This window comes from Frieseomelitta varia, unplaced genomic scaffold (genome assembly GCF_011392965.1).
Source record: "Frieseomelitta varia isolate USP_RPSP 00005682 unplaced genomic scaffold, Fvar_1.2 scaffold_395, whole genome shotgun sequence".
Taxonomy (NCBI): Eukaryota; Metazoa; Arthropoda; class Insecta; order Hymenoptera; family Apidae; genus Frieseomelitta; species Frieseomelitta varia.
The window spans coordinates 342,761-361,402 of NW_025110140.1; the positions used below are offsets into that span (position 1 = coordinate 342,761).

General features: G+C 38.3%; 1 protein-coding gene across 1 annotated transcript in view; it reads left to right on the plus strand.

The window, feature by feature from the left end:
• Positions 1-13,155, plus strand: part of LOC122531366 (forkhead box protein O-like) — a 91,781-nt gene extending 78,626 nt beyond the window's left edge. The window contains exon 7 of the mRNA XM_043659209.1: positions 8,709-13,155. The gene's annotated coding sequence lies outside the window, so the exon portion shown is untranslated. The remainder of the gene's footprint in view (positions 1-8,708) is intronic.
• The last annotated feature ends 5,487 nt before the right edge of the window (positions 13,156-18,642 follow it).

The window sequence follows — 18,642 nt, forward strand, 5'->3', positions numbered from 1 at the left end:
CCCTATTCTCTCTTCGTTCTTCCGCCCTTTGCTATCTAAATTCATCTGTATCAAATTTCGAAATATTAAATATACGTACGTACGTATCTATTTCGTCTGCGTATCTTGGACACTTGATTTTGGCAAGTTGATTTTAATCGACGACAATAATTTTAATCGAATAACAATAATACAACACAATAACAATGAAAAATTGAACCGATGTAATTTTGTAAGGAAAGATCGACGATTCGCTTTGGTCTCATTTTGAAATGCGAAAGCTTCTGGTTTGGCTTCCCTGTAAATTAGTTTTTTTCTTTTTTTTTCTTTCGAAAAAAAAAAGAAGAAAACTGTACGTCACGTAGCGGCTGGAAAAGTGAGGATACTTTTCTCTCGGAAATTGTAAAAATTCGAACGTGCGTAGAAACATTAAAATTGTTCGTCACAGGAGCTGTCGTTTTGAAGATGGAAATCTCCCCTTGATCTCTGAAAACTTGTTGCCAAAGATTCTTTTTCGCCATTTTATTGTAAGTATTAGGGTTCAAATTCTAATATTTCATCGTTTAACCATAACGTTCAAAATTTAGTGAAACAGCGACAAAATAATCGCACAGCGGTAAAGAGTTTTAAGGGATCGTTGTAAAGAGATCTCAATCTTCCAGATCATGGTGGATTTAGTCGTGAAAAAAGTTTTTAATATTTTTAACGCGCGTTTGAATTTTCGAGAGAAAGGTATCCTCACTTTTCCATCCGCTGTGTGATGTAAAATCAATCTGTTTAAAAAATACGAATTCACGACTGTTAAAGTAGAAGCTCCGTGCTTTGAAATGAGACCAAGTGGATCGTTATAATTTTTTCCTACAAAGTCAAAATTAGTTTAAATTATCGACAATTTTTCATTGCCATTGATACAGTTATGCTCTTCGCTGTAATTACATTTTGTAATTAAATTTTTAGTTGCTGTGAACACTTTTTTAAGGTTTATCGAAGAAAATTGTTGATATGCATGAAATAGATATATCATATCCTCGCAATCGGAAAACTAATATTGTGTAGCTTTACTTATGTAATGATGGATATTTATGTAATTTTTGTAAACACTATTTAGCATAGAAAATTTACTACTGAATGACACTCTACTTTCTATATTTTTATATATTTTTGCATATTTTCTGCACTGTCAAATTTCCCACAAACGCATCGAAAGTCTAACAATGATATACTTACACTTTCGTTTTAGCTCTAAAAATGTAGAGCATGTTCAAATGACAAAAAAAGGATAATAATAACTTCCTCAAGTAAATAAACATTTTATGCACAATATTATTCTTCTTACAGCTTCTACACTGAAACTTTAACAAATAATAATAATAATAATAATAATAATAATGAACGAGACTCACGGTACACAATTCTCAATATCACGAGATATAAGTGCTTTTAAATTTCTCAAAGACGCGAAGATATCTGTCTCGTTCGAAAAAAGCAAACGAAGCTGTTCCTTGCACGACACTGTACAAACGGCGATACCAAAAAAATCGAGAACGAGAAAGAACGCGTCGCAATCTTCGAAGAGATTAGAAGCTAGCTACCTAAACTGAGACGTAAATCCGCCGTGCGATAATGTAGTGATACCACCTACGTGGGTAGAAAACTTCACGGTATATACCACTTAATAACGCATAAGCAGAGAAATCCGGGGCCCGTGCAAATATTAATTCCGGGGGCGATTCATTAATTACCGCGGAACATCCCCCCGGCCATTCGAAGATCGCGACAGCGGGCGTTTCTAAAATCGTTGCCGAGCCGACGATTTATAGCCGCCAGTTGTCCCGTTCATTCCCGCTAATACTTAGACACAACGATACGTATAACCACATTGTCGGCGAGCTTCTCGAATTCAACGAACCTAGAGAGAGAGAAAGAGAGAGAGAGAGAGAGAGAGAAAGAGAACGCTTTAAAACGCAAAGACACAGAGAAATGCAGCTCGCCCCATTCGCTTTCCACCATTTCGTTCCTCCGAACGCCCCTTTGGTTTTCCACAGTTATTACATCGTTATTACTGCTGAAATATCGTGAACAGTGATACTGTATGTCAGCGACGAGAATACGAATGGGCGTTCGCGCGAGGGAGCGAACGCGCCACGGGCATAAAACCACGGAGCAGGATCAAGAGGATGCCAGCGTCCTCGAAAGAGTTATGCTAATAATAAAACCGTGATGTACGAAGCTTGTGTGCACCGGTGGCCGGTTGGGTTTTGCACGGCGACTTTGTTTGCGACTCTCTCTCTCTCTTTCTCTCTTTCTCTCTCTCTCTCTCTCTCTTCGTTCGCTTGAGAAGGACTTGACTATAAACTTAAATATAGTGTTGTCTGGGTAGGACGGAAATAACTTTTAGCTGAATTTTTACTCTTTGAATGCGAGACGCCGCGTGTTCACTCTTAGGAACATTGTTGCATACCGCGCCGCGTTTAACGCCGGTGATGCTGGCCGTTACGTCGTGGTACGTCGCCGAGAATGTTGTATTACGTTGCGCGGGATTTTTAGAAGATGTTAGAACGAGGCTCGTAACGAGCAGTTACGGGGACGATCGTCGGGGGTGATCTTATTCTTTTTTTGTATAAAATAGTTTATGTTTCAATAATTGAAGCTGGCCACGCTACTTGCTGCATCGAATAACGCGAAATGAAGGTGCTTCTAAATAATAAAAGTTCCGACGTTTAATATTTCAAGTAGAAAAGGAAGACACATATATATATATCTATGTCTATCTAAAATTTAAATACAACATAAAAGCGGGAATTTAAGAATAGAGAATTCTGGAAGAGTGAATAATAAATAAGGTCGAGGGGTTAAATTTAACGAATTGAGTTATGTTATTTTACGTATGTCGAAAGAGAATCATAATCCTGATTGTGGTTGTTACATACAAGTAGAATTATACGCGTAATTTAAGATATCCTACTAAAGAGACGTTTAACTGATTGTAGCTTTCTGTATTAAATGATAATACGCTAATGAAACAATTGTGGGAGAGGTTTTAGAAAACGAAAGAAAGAATCATGTTATTTCTAACCTAATACGATTAACTTTTTCCAGAACCAGATTCATCTGTAACCTGTAAAAAGAATTTTATCGGTAACAAAAATTGTTAGTAATTTTATAAGGACACGTCGTATTAAAATTTAAGACCAGTTTTACCAAAAACAAGTGCATTTAATTAATTATCAACGTATAAAAGTATGATACAATATGATATACGTATGTACATTCATGCAGAAAGATTCAAATGCAAAGGAAGACTCATAGTAATATTCAGTCACTACATATTTAAATTGCTACAATTTCGTAAAATCACAGTTACAATAGTACAATAAATTTGGGTTTATTTCAAAACTTTGAGAGTCTTTGTTCATTCTATTCTACATTAGATAACTAGCGAATAAACGAAAATTTACATTTCAAGTTGTCGTAGCATATAAAAATATTGAAAAACTTTTTTTTATGATTGAATCTACAATATACTCCTCTTTACAACGACCCTCGGAAACTTTATGTATGATTTTTTCCCATTGAACTCTGAATATTAGACGAAATTTCAACATACTCGTTTTTGCCTGGTTTTCAGAGTTCAACGAATTAGCAAAATAATAATAACAACACAGTAAGTTTTGAGAAGTTTCAATTTTCAAGTCCATTGCAGATTAAGTCGCGAAAGGAAATGTTTTTTTTTTTTTTACTCTGACAATTTATGGCACTTTCGAGGACAAGTGTCTTCACTTTGCCATCCGCTGCACAATGTGAAAACATCTTAGAATAAAACAAATAAAACGGTATATCTTGAAAGTAGAGGCACCAAGTATTAAAACGAGCCAAGTTCATTACTCTCCGATTTCTTTCTACAAACTTATAACAATCTCACTTAATTTAATTGGTCGTCCGAATGCCAATGTCAGTCGCTGTACGTCGATTAATTCCCCAAACTTGCGTCGAATCATTCGCGTTACAAAAAAAGAAGAAAAAAAAAAAAAAAAAGACGCAATGTCACTATCTTGCAATGAAAATCAGACTTTGCCGAGGCGTGAAAGAACAAAAGGACAAAAGGCGTCGTACCCATAGCTAAAAGGCATCCGCGATTCAAACGAGCAATTTGCGCGAGCTTCCCATTAGGCTGCTCGAAACAACTGTTTAATAACGCATTATGCGGCGGGCGCGAGGGAGTTAACAGGAGAAACAGGAGTAATCGCTCGTAATGCATCTCATCACGCAATCCAGTCCTTTACCTTTCACCTGCTGCGCCGGTTTCAAGACCACTCGCCGCGTATCTCGTCGTTTTCATCGCGTTGCGCCTCTTCATGAAAATTCACACGCCCTCGTCAGCCTGTGGGATCCGGTATAAAGCTGTGCCACTCGTGCCACGTGTTTGAAAAACTTCCACCGCCCTCCTTTTGCGATATTGTTTGTAACAAAGGTGAAATTAAAATTAACAGTAAAGTGACTAGTCAGATCAGATTAATTTCAGGTGAGAAATAATTTTGTAGACGCGAAACGGTGTAGGCTTTAGAGATTTGAATGATTTTTGGTGAAACACAGCAGGCAAGAGCCAGTAAAATTAATGATTACAACTAGCGATCGAGAATGTTTAGGAATGTTTCTAAACAGGTTCTACTTGAAACGTCGAATTTTTTGAAAAATATTCTTGCATTGCAAGATATCAAGTTTCAGACAGACTGGAAACATGAAAGTTTTCCTAAGATAATTTGTTCATCATTGTTAAAAACAGCTGTGTCAATGTTTATAGCGAAATCAGTGAATGGCACTCGAAAAATGGATTTTTAATTAAATGCTTTAAAATAACTTGTTTCGATCGAACTTTCATCATATACGGATTTCCCGAAAGCATTACTACTTCCACGAGAGCATTATTCGAAAGTGTTCTTTCTAAAAATTTAAATAGAAACAGACTTTTTTTTTTTAAACGAAATATGACGTTAGGTTCGAATTTTCTTAAAAAACTGCAAATGAAAATCGTGCAACAATTTGGTTTCATCTTGAAGCTCAAGGCCTCTCTCTCTGTTTTCATAGTCTCGAGTTCGTTTCTCCCAAAGATGATTTCACGCAGCGGGTGAAAAAGTAAAGACTCTATAATCCCGTATATCTCGGAGTCTTTCTCACGGAAAATTCTACTATCCATTCAGATAAACTGAGAAAGGAGAAAAAAAGAACATTCGACAGAGAGAGAAAGCGAGAGACACCTTGAAGAATGGTGCCGGATAAAAGATGATGGAAAAGCAGAATCTGAACGGGAGAAAGAGGAAGAGAGAACGAAAGAAGGAAAAGTCGCAGGTTAGGTTACTGAAACACACGTAGGTTACTCACACACGGCGAGATTTCCCCATTGGTATCATGCCAAAGCGGCGCGGCGATTGGTCGTTGTTCGAAAGCAAAGTGGATCAGCCGGCCGTATAAAACTCGTTCCGCTGGAAAAATCCTGAAAACGCGGGTGGTACGGTATAGCGTCGCTTGACCGGTAAATATTGCCCGGTGCGTCCGTGCGACACTTTTTCTTTCGCTGTCTCGCCGCGTTCCCTCGCTCATAAACAACGTAATGACGCGCCAAACGCGAAACCCAATTCCCGGATTTCAACGGTGGACCGCGGAGGTGGCCAGAGGAAGCCTGCATACGTGTCGACGTGCTCCTTCTCACACAGTGAAACGGACCCGGAGCCGATCTGCAAGTTGAGAGAGTAAGAGAGAGAGAGAACGGTAAAAGCCACCGCGACAATGGCCTCCGGGCTGCATGTAAATCACGGCCACGACGTCGACGACGACGACGACGACGACGACAGCAACGCGACCGGGCTCTCGTCTCCATTTTCTCGCTTCTGCTTGCTGCTGCTATAGTGTTACCCACTGCTTCTACTGCTGCTCGTTCTTTCCACTCTGTCAGATTCTCGCTAAACGAAGCTGCTCGTCGATCGTCCGCGTGTTATCGTCTCTTTTCCGCGAGTCTTTTTTGTCGTCGTTGCCACTGCAACACGCTGGTAGATGCGCGAATCGGACGATCCGTTAGATTTGATGAGGGAGGCTCGTGCAGTAAAGCGCGGGATGTTTCGAGATTATGCGAGAGCTCGAGGCGAACTTCGAGGTATTACGTGAGGCTGTGGCAAGTTGACCTTGATCGTTGGCCACCTCTTGCTTCGTATCGTGAACGACGACGTACTGACAGATTTGTGGGATTCAGTTTCATTTCGTGTCTTCTTAAGGTCTTTTTTTTTTTTTTTTTTTTATGATTGTTAGCTGGTTATTTCCTACTTGCAGTCCCTGGAGTTTCCTTGGATCCCTGTACCTGCATTTAATAATGTTAGTTAGGTTTTAATTCAATGGTATCTTGTACGGGTTGGTTGTTTATTTTCTGTGTTTGTTCGTATTGCAGGAGATAATTTTCAAAAAACCTGCGTTTCAAAATTCTTAAGGTCTTCTTAACCTCTGGTAACTGGTTGACGGACCATAACGAGTGACCAAACCGTATAATTCGTCTCTTTTTTTTTCTTTTTTTAATTCATCGGTATATCACTGGATAGAAAGTCAATAAATTTACTAATTATGTACTAAGAAGTAGTAAATTTATTGTTTGTCTTGCCTGGGTTATATTTCAACATACTTAATACTGAGAAAATATTGCAATTCTGGGCCAAATATTTCCGACGTGCGTGGCACGTCATTCCAGCGCAAAAGGTTAAATATATGTTGTAAGAAAATGAAGTTTTGGAAAGTTACAAAATGTACATATTAGTAAAGAAAAATTGAGTAACTCGGGTTAATTAAATCGCCATTGACGACGAATTTATGTTTGTACTTTGTTACACCGATTAGCAGACAATTTTAGTAATTTGAATTTAATTGACTTCTCAATTTTTGATAAAGGACTTTTTTGTATTGCAGTTTGAATAAACGCAGAAATGATTCACGAGTAGAAATTATGAGAATCACGTTATTTGTAATAAGTTTGTTTGAACATTCTCTCTGATTACTATAATGTGCAATTGCAGTTTAACGAACGTTTTATTTTTGATGAAATTAATATCACTATGATTTAATTTCAAACGACGTGCACGCGCAACTGTATTAAAGTTTTTGCTGTATCAATTACTTTCCTTATCCGTGTGAAAAATGAATTTCCTTAATTGTTTAAATTTTCACGATTTTTGGGGGGAAATGAGCGAATTTCTTAATAAGCACTCTTATACTCGTCGTGATTGAAATAAAACCGACTAGCAGTAAGAAACTTTCCGCGAGACAAGTTTATCGTTTACTGTTGTAAAGTGAGCTAATTTTAAAACGACTTTTCTATTATTAACGTATTCGTCAGCGTTTGCAACATTTATCTTTCTAAAACTGTCCAAGTTTAGATTCCTTTGATAATTTCGTGCCAAAGGTTGGCAAACTATATTTGTTCAAGTGGTGCTTCTCAATTGAGTTCAGGTTGCCTAATTATAAATCAATTTTAAATAGTATTTATATTGTTTGTATTTATTAATAGCGTTAAAATGGTATTTTCAACTACGTTCTCGGTGTGAAATTGAAATAAAATATTTGCATTAAAATACGAGAAGAAGGGGAAAGTACGACGCTGAAAATATTTCGCCAAACGATATTTTGCATGTTTTATCAATATAATCTTAATCGTATCTCAGTAAATACAAGTCTGTAAATTATTCTCTTAAACAATTAAAAGTGTCGAATCCAAATAAAAATTTGTTTCATCTACTATATATTATCACAAGTATTTGAATACTTTATTATATATAAGTATTAGAATCTTATGAATTAAATTTTGCAAAATTATGAACAGCGAAGAACATAATTGTACCAATGACAATGAAAAATTGTCGATAATTTAAACTTTGTAAAAAAAAAAGGTAACAACCTACTTGATTTTATTTTGAAGCGTAAAATCTCTAATAATTGTGAGTTCATTTTTTTCAAAGACGATTTTACATCAAGTAGCGAGTGGAAAAATGAGGATGCTCTTCTTTCAAATGTTATAAAATTTCAAATGTCCCTGGAAACGTTAAAAAATTTTTTTATGACTACATCTCTCATAATCTCGAAGATTTTCTTCCTCTCTTTACAACGATCTCTTAAACCTCGCTGTACGATCTTCTTTCACCATTTTATTGAACTTTGAACATTACGGTTAGATGATGAAGCGTCGAGATTTCTTGAATTTTTTGTCGTTTAATTTTTATACTCAACGTTCAATAAAACGACGAGGAAAAGTCGTACAACAAATTTTCAAGAATCGTTATAAAGGAAAAATGATAGATTCAGTCACGAGAGTTCTTACAATTTCCAAAAAAACAGTATTCTTTTCACTAGATTTCCAAAAAAACAACTTTCTCATTCACATTCACAATTAAAAAAAAAAAAAAAAACAACTACCAGTGTAAAAGTTCTATACTTTAAAACGAGATCAAGTGAATTGTTATATAATGTTGTTATATTTTTTCCACAAAGTTTCGAGAATTTAAATTACCGACAATTTTTCATTGTCGTTTGTAGCAATTACACTTTTCGCCGTGCAAATCCATAATCTACTCGTTAAAATGTTAATAAAATTTCGGAATATATATACTCGTGTCTTTCGATCGTATTTTTTTTTTTTTTTCATCTATTGTTCGCAGAAACGTATCCAATGTAACGTCGTTTTTCTTATCTTGTTGCAGAAGTCCCATGTGTCGAGGATGAGCGGGAGGACCGACGAGTACTTGTGATAAGATGTAGGAATAATTATACCGGACCACAACCAAGATACGTACCGTACCATCAGACGTACTTCAAGGACGCCGATCTATGCCTGTGCAACTGTGGCGCGAAAAGAACGCCGTAAAACTGCGATCAACGGTCGGGGGAGGAGGTGTCGTCGGATTCGTTGCCACTAGTTCACGCGTCCACTCGCCGAAAATGGGACGCGACGAAGGAGTTTGAAGTTCCAAGCTCTCGAAATTCCACGAAAATTCCACCGTTCTCCGCCAGTCCTAAATCCTACGTTTCCCTTCGTCCCAGTGTTTTGAGAACAGTGTTGTCCCAAGTAGAAAAACACAGGGTTCGTCGCGCTCTGTGATCATTCCGTTGAAAATATTTCGTCCGGCAACGAAATTGGGCTGAGTTCAATGTTTCGCGACAGCGGAGAGACGTTAATCGTGATGTAACGTAGGTGGTGAACGTTTGTATTCCGTTTCTGTGACGCGTCAGTCGGGAAATGCAACCGGAAGTTGGAAGACGATGGAAACTTTCCTCTCTCGTGCTTGAAGGTTCAATAGAATTTATTCACGCCTTTTTTTCTTATTCTTTGCTCTCCTCCTCAGCAAACGAAACAGAATATTTTCCGATACTGGCTGTTATTGCTTGTTGGAAGTTGGTTGAATTTGGCGAATCTCGGTTCAAGCTCGTCTGTTCTTTTGAACTTTCTCGCGAAGATAGAGTTTGCACGATAGAAACGATTAATTGAAAATCACGAAATTTCTGCTCACGGAGTAACTTGAAATAAAATTCAAGGAGATAAATTCAGAATTTATTAGATTACCTTAAAATACGAAGTTTTGCTCAATCCGTTATTTGAAGTAAAATTCAACAAGATAAATTTTGAATTTATTATTTGATAAAAAGAATTGCAGAATTTCTACTTATCCTGTAAATTTCAAAATTTTCGTTGCCAAAGATCAATTTCAAGTATAGTATTCAAGCTCTACAAGTTCCTTAAAAAAAGAAAAGAAAAGAAAAGATAATTTATTCTAGAAAATAAATTCAAAACATATTGAACAGAAACAATTCGCACTTCTTCAAAATTCGCTTTCAAACATCGATAATCCGTATCGAACATGATATTTAAGCACCACGAATTTCAAAACACCTACTATCAAAAGAAAGAGAAGAAGGAAAAATAATTTATTCGAGAAAATAAATTCAGAATATATTAAGCAGAAACAATTCACACTTCTTCAAAATCCGCTTTCAAACATCGATAATCCGCATCAAACCCGATATTCAAGCACCACGAATTCCAAGATGCCTATCAAAAGAAAGGAAAAAAGAAAAAGTAATTTATTCGAGAAAATAAATTCAGAATATATTAAGCAGGAACAACTCACATTTCTTCAAAATTCGCTTTCAAACATCGATAATCCGCATCAAACCTGATATTCAAGCACCACGAATTCCAAGATGCCTATCAAAAGAAAGAAAAAAAGAAAAAGTAATTTATTCGAGAAAATAAATTCAGAATATATTAAGCAGAAACAACTCACACTTCTTCAAAATTCGCTTTCAAACATCGATAATCCGCATCAAACCTGATATTCTAGCACCACGAATTCCAAGATGCCTATCAAAAGAAAGGAAAAAAGAAAAAGTAATTTATTCGAGAAAATAAATTCAAGCAAACACACAATTTACATTTTTTTTCTTTTTTTTTTCAAACATCAATCCATGTCAAACGCCAGTATTCAAGCGAACTACGAATTCCAGAACACGTATCTCTCATGCAAAACGACGAGAGTTAATTTTTCTTTTTCCGTTAAAGTCGTCGGTATGCATAACAAACGGAAGACCTTGGCCTACGAAGAATCGTTTCTTCGCGAATCGCCACCGATATCCGGGATTTTCCCTCCGCTCGAGCCAAGGGAGAACAAGCGACATCCCGTCGGGGCTCCTCTCGATCGCTAGAGTATTCCGATCAGCACCACCAGATCCTTCTTGTTTCCTTTCTCGTGACTTCCGCGCGAGTCGTGCGCGTGCACGAAGAGGCCGAGAGGACCTACCAGCACCATCGCGTGGCACGAAGATCGACGAGCGATGCTCCTCCTCCTCCACGACGATGCAACAACACGCATCGCATGCACGCCGCGAGCTACGCGACAGCTCGCGGCAACTTCGCGGCTGGCGTTCCACTTCCGTCTCGCGGATCGCTCGACGGACACGAAACGAAAAAAAGATCGGCGCCACGGACAGATCCACCCACCCAGGGATATTTCGTTTCTTCTCTTCTCTGTGTGTTCGCCGCCTCGATCGGGATTCCCCGGTTCGCCGGTTTATTTTTGCGGATCCGCGGCGAACGTTGGAATCCACGAACGAAACGGCCAATGAAACACGCGACGAGTTTGGGCCAGTTCGACGGAGTTTCGCTTGTACATATTTTTTTTTTCCATGCGTTTCTTTTTATTTCTCGGTTTTCTTCTCTTTTTTTCTTTTCATTTCTCTGTCTCTGTACTTTCTCTTTGTATCTGTTTCTCTCTTGCGTCGAGAAGACACGCGAGCGTCGTTCAATCGGCTGCAATTTTTGGCTGGACGACCCAGTCGATTTTTCTTTTTTTTTTTTTTTTGAAACTGCCGGTGTGAACTGAGCGTCGATCACACGATTGCGATAACTTTTGGTTGTTCAAACGGAAATGACGCGTTTATCGATTGAATAACCTGGCCGTGCCAGCCGTTTAATTGGCCGATGTAAACGCGAATTTGACTCGCGTTGGCGCGATAAGGTAAGAACCGGAAGGGAAGAAAAGAACAACACGACGAAAGAATGCGATAATAAACAATTGGCGACGAATTGACAAGACGTATGTTCACGACGTTTCGCCGTGCGTAAAACACGATCTCTGTTCCCTATAAAAGTAACCTCACGTGCTCGGACGCGCACACTATACATATATAAATAAATATAGACATAGAATATATTATATAAATATAAATATAAATATATGATTATACATAAATATGAGAGATGAACGAAGGACACACAATTATTATTGTATATGTAACGAAAAAAAAAATATATATATATATAAGAATACACTCTATTTGCGGAGAGAGAGAGAACTGTGCGCGGAAATATCGCTACGAATTCTATATTGCGGTATATATGTATGATATTTATATATATACATAACACGCATATATATTATTATATATAGAGCATATCATACATATATATGATATTATACAAGGATACAAAATATATTGAATATATTCTATAGAATATTGTACGTTTGCTAATGTTATGTATGATACACAAAGGAAGAAAAAAAGTATATATAATTATGTGTATAATTATATATATATATATATATACGCGAAGAGTTAAGTACATAGGTTATGCATAAGGTATACATAGGTACAATTAACGTTTAAGTAAGCTGCTACAAGTAGAACACATGTCTAAACGAAGGATAAAAAGTTTTTAGTCACGTTGGTTAGAAACCGGAGTCGACACACGTAACGACCGACGTAATGCTCATTCCGCGTGGCTTCTTTCGGAATCTGTCATCTTAAAAGGACAGAATGGATGACACGTTGGTGCTTTTCGATAGGTAAACGTTCCCATCTCCCACCCCCTCCCCTCTTGTCCCTTTCCTGTCTCTTTCTTCCCCCCACCCCCACCCCTCCCCGTCCACTCCTTGATTTTTCGTCAACGAAAACGGTAATCGTTAAATAGATGTGCTACTTAGATAAACGGGGCTGACAGTGTCGCGTTTTTCGTGCAAAAAATAGAAAAAAAAAAAAAAAAAGAAAAACAAATATGCATCTTGCGCTTTATTGAGAAAGAACATTGAGTTCTGAGACACGAAGAGGCGTGTAAAATGTCCGGCTGATTCGATCGAGCCTTTTTTGTCTCGCGAACTTTTCTCATTCGGTCAGTGTTCGTTTAAACGCGAGATATATCTCGTCAGCCGTCCGTGACGTGGATCTCGATCGTCGTTGGATCGAGGCGCCAGAAGAAACGCTGTCAGCCCGACGAGAGTCCTAGAGTTCGTCCTTCACGATGTTCCTCGAGGTTCGCGCGAGCCTTGCAGGGAGAAACCTCTGGCTAGGGAGAAACGCGCGAGTCGAGATAAGTGTCTTTTACTATCGAAGAGCTTAGGCGAATTTAGTAGACGTTAGCCCGACGATCGAACGGACGCGAACGGAGGGAAACGCGTTTGTCGGGGTTAGCTAGGCCACCATTAGCGAGCTAGGATCCTCAAAACGTCGTCGAAACAACTATCAGCTATTACGGACAGCTTTCAGCAGCGCGTATGGCTTTTGGTGATTAGCGTACGCTTGGAGTTGGCGCGTGGTTGGCTGCGTTACGATGGCGTCGTAAATGGTACCACGTGGTGCCGCAGCGAAGAAAGAAAGTCAATTTTATCAACAAGTATGATTAAGTCTAGGGTATAACCTACGCGCGTATAGTTTGGCCCCGGTTCGACTGAGTAACAACGTTTGCTACGGGGCTGGGGTGACGAACGACGACTGACCGATTCCCACTCGAACGCTTCTCGAGCATTCTTAGATCGTTCTTTCAACCTTTTGCGCTAGTAACTGGTTCACGGACCGTAACGAGTGACCAAACCAGTATACAATACAATGGTCTTTTCGAATCGTTTTTTTTTTTTTTTTTTTTGAATTCATCGGTATATCACTGGATGGAAATTACAAAAGAAATAATAAATTTATTACTTCTTTTGCCTGGGTTATATTTCGACAATACTTAAAACTGAGAAAATATTGCAATTTTGCAATATTTCTGAAATATTCTCGACGTGCGTGGTGCACGTTATTTCAGCGCAAGAGGTTAAGTCTCGGTCCAACGTTCGTCGATTTAACGCGATTTATAGTTGGACGTCGCGGTTTATAGTTTGAAGGAGACGAGGGTACGTGGATTGTTTATTGTTCGTCTGTGGATTTTTTTATTTTTTCCCTCTTTCATTCGCGTGTATTTATCTCGGCAAAAGAATCTAAGGACTTGATCGTTATTATTTTTCAGTTGATCGTTACACGTCGACGGCCGTGAATGATGAACACGAAGTAGTTGGAAAATTAACAAACGAGGTTGAACTAGTAATTTATATCGTAATATTCGTACGAATGTTTTTCGTCACATGTTCCGAATTAATTCACCCATTTTCTACGTTACGCGTGTCATTGTACAATAGATAACACACGAGAATGCTATCCATTTCGGATAACGTTCAAACGCAGGACCTCGCAATAACTTCTAACACATTGAATCAATAGCAACTCGAATCGAGATTCGTTCGTACAGACGGAACAATCAACGAATAGAAATCCCACGATCGAAACGATCGCATCGTTATTTCGAATTGTACGTCCACGGGTAATTGTAACACAAAACGGGACGTGAGACACGATCGTGAACTTGTGCTATATAATAATGTATATATAGAAACTGCCATTTACCAAGTGCAATACGTATGTACAAAAGAAAGAAAAAAGAGAAAAAAGAAAAAAAAAAAAGGAACGAGAGTGTCAGTCGTCGTTTTGAACGTTGTCGCGCCCGCGATCCGCCGATGGTACCGGTTTCCTTTCCCTTAAGGAGAACAGCGAAAGACGAGCTTCACGTGCTGACGTGAATACGATGCTAATCGTAAGTGTTCATAAGAAGAAGAAGAAAAAAGAAAAAGTTAATTAGGGGACGAAGCTAATGTTATTGAGAAAAACGTGTGACTGAGGAACAGTGACTGGTTTGTTATGGGAGGAATGCACGTTTCGATTGCATTGGCGCACACACTGGTGAGCCATCGAACGTGAAACAAGCGGAGAACATCGACGAGAGGTTGGTGAACGATCCCTTTCTCTTTGTTCTTCTCTCGTCCGTTGGGACGAACGCAAGCTGAGAACAGTCTCGCATTGGGATCCAGAATGTTCGGATGTGTGTACAAGTTGTAATAAAATTTCTTCGTTACCGCCAAACGAACGTATATTACTCTTTTCATTACTCATCTCCGATCTCGGATCTGTAGATTTTCCAATTGAACATTAGTCTACGCTTACTTTCAAATAATATTTCATGTCGGTTCAGGTTGGGGAATTTAAGAAATCAGAATTCTAAGAGTTCGAAGGGGGATTCCAATTTTTTTTTCTTTTCTTTTTTCTTTTTTTTTTTAGAATTTTATCAGAAATTTATCAAAACTCCGAGGTTCCAAGATTTCTGTCCAATTTTCTCCAGTGAATTTTAGCAGAAGAGAATTCACAAAGTTTCACTGGAAATTTCAGATTAACTTTCAAAATTATGCTTCTCGAGGCACCAAGCTTACAAATGCCAGAGCAACGAATGAACTTAATTCACAGAGTTTTATCGGAGACACGAACTTTCAGGATTTTGAAGTTCCAAACGTTTCTATTTGAAATTGGAAGTTTCCTTTCAAATGCCATAAATTCTGTCAGAAGTCTATGAAAATTATTGACAAACGAGGCTCCAATGACATTAGGAAAATTATTATCGAAAATTAAAAACTAGTCGCGAGAATTCTGCGCTTTCCCGACAACAAACAACGCGCGAGGGCACTCTAGATTCCAGTGTTAAGACAGTCCCACCCGCGCAGATTTCACGGGACAACGCGTTCGTTCGTATGGTACCAATATCGCAAACGTTGCGCTTTATGCTCGGGGTCGAGAAATAGAAGTTTTCTTCGGCAACGAGTAAACTAGAAACCACGAAAAAAAAGAGAGAAAGGCAAAAAAGAAAACAGCGTTCCTATTGGGAGAAAAAAAAAAAGAAAAGAAAAAAAAAAATCGTTTGCGAACGGTGGAAACTCCGTATGCAAGAATCAGACGCGAAATTCTAGCTCGTATATCCGTCCACTGAATGTAGAATTTTGATTCGTCGGATTGAATGTTGCGTCATTGCGTTGCAGGACTATCAAACACACAATGTTTGTTCGAATTACGCCGGTAATTCTAATGAAAATACAAAATTAAAATTCAATTTTGCGATCGACACACGTGCTTCGAGCATCGCGACTACAAATTAAAAAAAAGAAAGAAGAAACAAACACACGGCAAGCAGAAATTGCGATCGGAGGAATATTTTTCTTTTTTTTCTTTTTTTTTTTCGGTGAATTATTCGTGATTAAATCTCTGTGGTTTACATGCGTTGCGAAAAGTGCTTACGCTGTATATTTTTTAATATACGTACATCGGTGTCTCTTTTCGTTTCCTTTCTTGCCTCTTGCAACTTCTTTATCGATTTTCCGGTGTTCAAGGTCACGTTCTCTCCTGATTTTGACTGCTACGCGTGAAGATATATGTACATGCACGTTGCACGATTAATTCGAAAGAAACTGACACAAGTTCCTAAAGAAACAGAACTCGACATTCCTGAATGTTTTTCTTTTTTTTTTTTTNTTTTTTGTTTCACAGACACTTGCAGGGATATTCAAAGTATTTGTGCTGATGCTTCCTCACACCGAACCTTACGGTTTGTAATTTTCAAAGCTTTCCAATTGCACGTTCGTTCCTCGTGGTTGTGATACGATTTACATAGAAATTTCGAATAGAATGGTAGCGATGATAGCTAAAAATTTTCTAGATGACCTAACACACAAGTGACGAACGAGTTTAAAGACGTACGTGATACTCGTTTCATACCACAAAAGTTTAAAACTATCACTCTTGGGCATCAAAGTAACGTTCTTTGTTTCCTTGTCCGGCTGATCAGCTTCGCAGGCACGCGATAAAACCATCTTACGATTGTTTTCCAATTTCATCGACTGTAAAATTGTTAATGACACTTATGTCATATATATATATATATATATATATATATATATATATATATATATATTGTTGCTGTTCACTGTTCTTTATATTGTGTCCCCTTAAATTTTCTAATAAATTTATTTACAATCCACGTCTTTGGACATGCAATATCTTTCTGTTTTCCGGGATCAACTGAATGCTGATTATTAATTAACAATTAAATGAAATGTTTTTCTGTTTTCCGGGACGAGTCGAATGCCAGTGTTATTTGTTGTAAAATCGAGGGTCTTACGAAAAATGGAGTTGATCAGCCTTCGGTATTCGAGAGGCTTGTCTCGAGCTTCCGAACGAGCGTTCGAGCTTTCGAATATCCAACGGAGCCTTATATCGATCGCAGTCCTTACGTAAGACGCAATCGTTCCGCGAATATCCGAGGCCGTGAATGATCATCGATGATGCAAACCGCGACAATGTCTTGTGGAACGACCCTTGAATGAAACAAATCCAAGTACTTTCCTCCACCGTGATTCAGCACACGTAAGCGAAGCGAAGCTTAGTGAAATATCTTAGATAAATATGTTACTACCTAGAGGTATATTGAAATATTATTATGTAGTCAATGTTAATAACGCGATGGAGCAACGTGCGAGAGAGAAAGAGAACACGAATGAAAGAGAAAGAGAGAGAGAGAAAGTATGAGAGCAAAAGCAAACGATAAAATGCTAAAAAAAAGAAAAAAATCCTACTGGAACCTATAATTTACGCTTAAAGAAGTCGACAAATTTTCTTCCTTCTCTTTGCAAACGCTGTAAAATGGTTTCGTTTCTACACCATGGACGCACATAACTCGCATTTGTCCCGTTGGCGCGATTTCATTAACCAGGTTAGCAAAGGCAATCGCGAAGAAACGCTGCTTCTCTTTCGCTCGAATCATCCGTCTGGCATTTCGGCGGTTTGTTTGTTTCTTTTTTTTTTTTTTTTCTTCTTTTCAAAACGTCGCGCGTGCACTTCGAAAGTATCAGAATTGAAAATGTCGAGCCAAGTGTTGGGAGAAGACGAGTGTCAAAAGCTATAGGACGATAGAACGTTCAAATATCGTTTCTTAGAACTGATTCCTTTTTCAATGTCACGTTTAGTCAAATTACGTCCTCCCGAAGACTTGCGTCGCTTTTGAAATAATCTACTTTCAAAATAATCGAAGACAATACATCGCACTAAACATTTCCCAATCGAACCAAACGAGACGATCAGAAAGAAGTAATTGAAACTGCAATTTTCTCGCGCGTTTAGATACACCAGGTAGGATTTTTCGAACGAAGGGAGCAGAGTACAGGTGCATCTCGCAAAGAGAGAGCAGGAAAATTCCAGCCTCTCTTCGCGAGTGGTTTATCGAGCTTGTCTGACTGAAACGTCCGGATCCACTCGGCGAGTTGCGACTACCTGGATCCAGGCGAATATCTCTCGATGTCAGTCGATTTTTCCGCTTAGCGTTATATACATACATACATACAAATATATTATGTCGATCGAGTGAAGATGATTTCTGTTAACGAAACGAATAAACGATTCGCAAAAAGCGCGACCGTGCAAAGGCTAATAAAAGAGAGAACGAGAGCGTCTGCGAGAAAGAATGAGAAAGAGAGATAGTTGTTAGGAGCGTGGCTTTCTCATGGCGACGGTGTTCATTTCCTTTCATTCATGCGAGAGTAATCAATCGTTGTTTTACAAAAGCAACGTTACCGATACCGCAACAGGTCGTATGATCAGCGATTGTAACTCTTTAATTCCTTGTTATCCTATACCGTTATCATTCCCCTTACTCTTTCCTCCCATTTCTTTTCTCTCCTCCATTTCTTTTCCTCTCCCCACTTTGTTTTCTCTCTCTCTTCTTTCTCCCTCCTCGGTTTGCAAATTACGCGCGAGCAAGCACAAACGTTTGAAAAAAAGAAAAAAAAAAAAAACTGTATAAGATATGTAGACACATACATTGAAACTTGAGTTATATATTTAACATGAATACTATTTAATATATGATTCAAGCTTATAATAAACGGGTTGTATAGAAACTGGTCGTTATTAATCTTGAGATCAATCCCCGATCATCCCCGCTTCCCGCTGTAATTT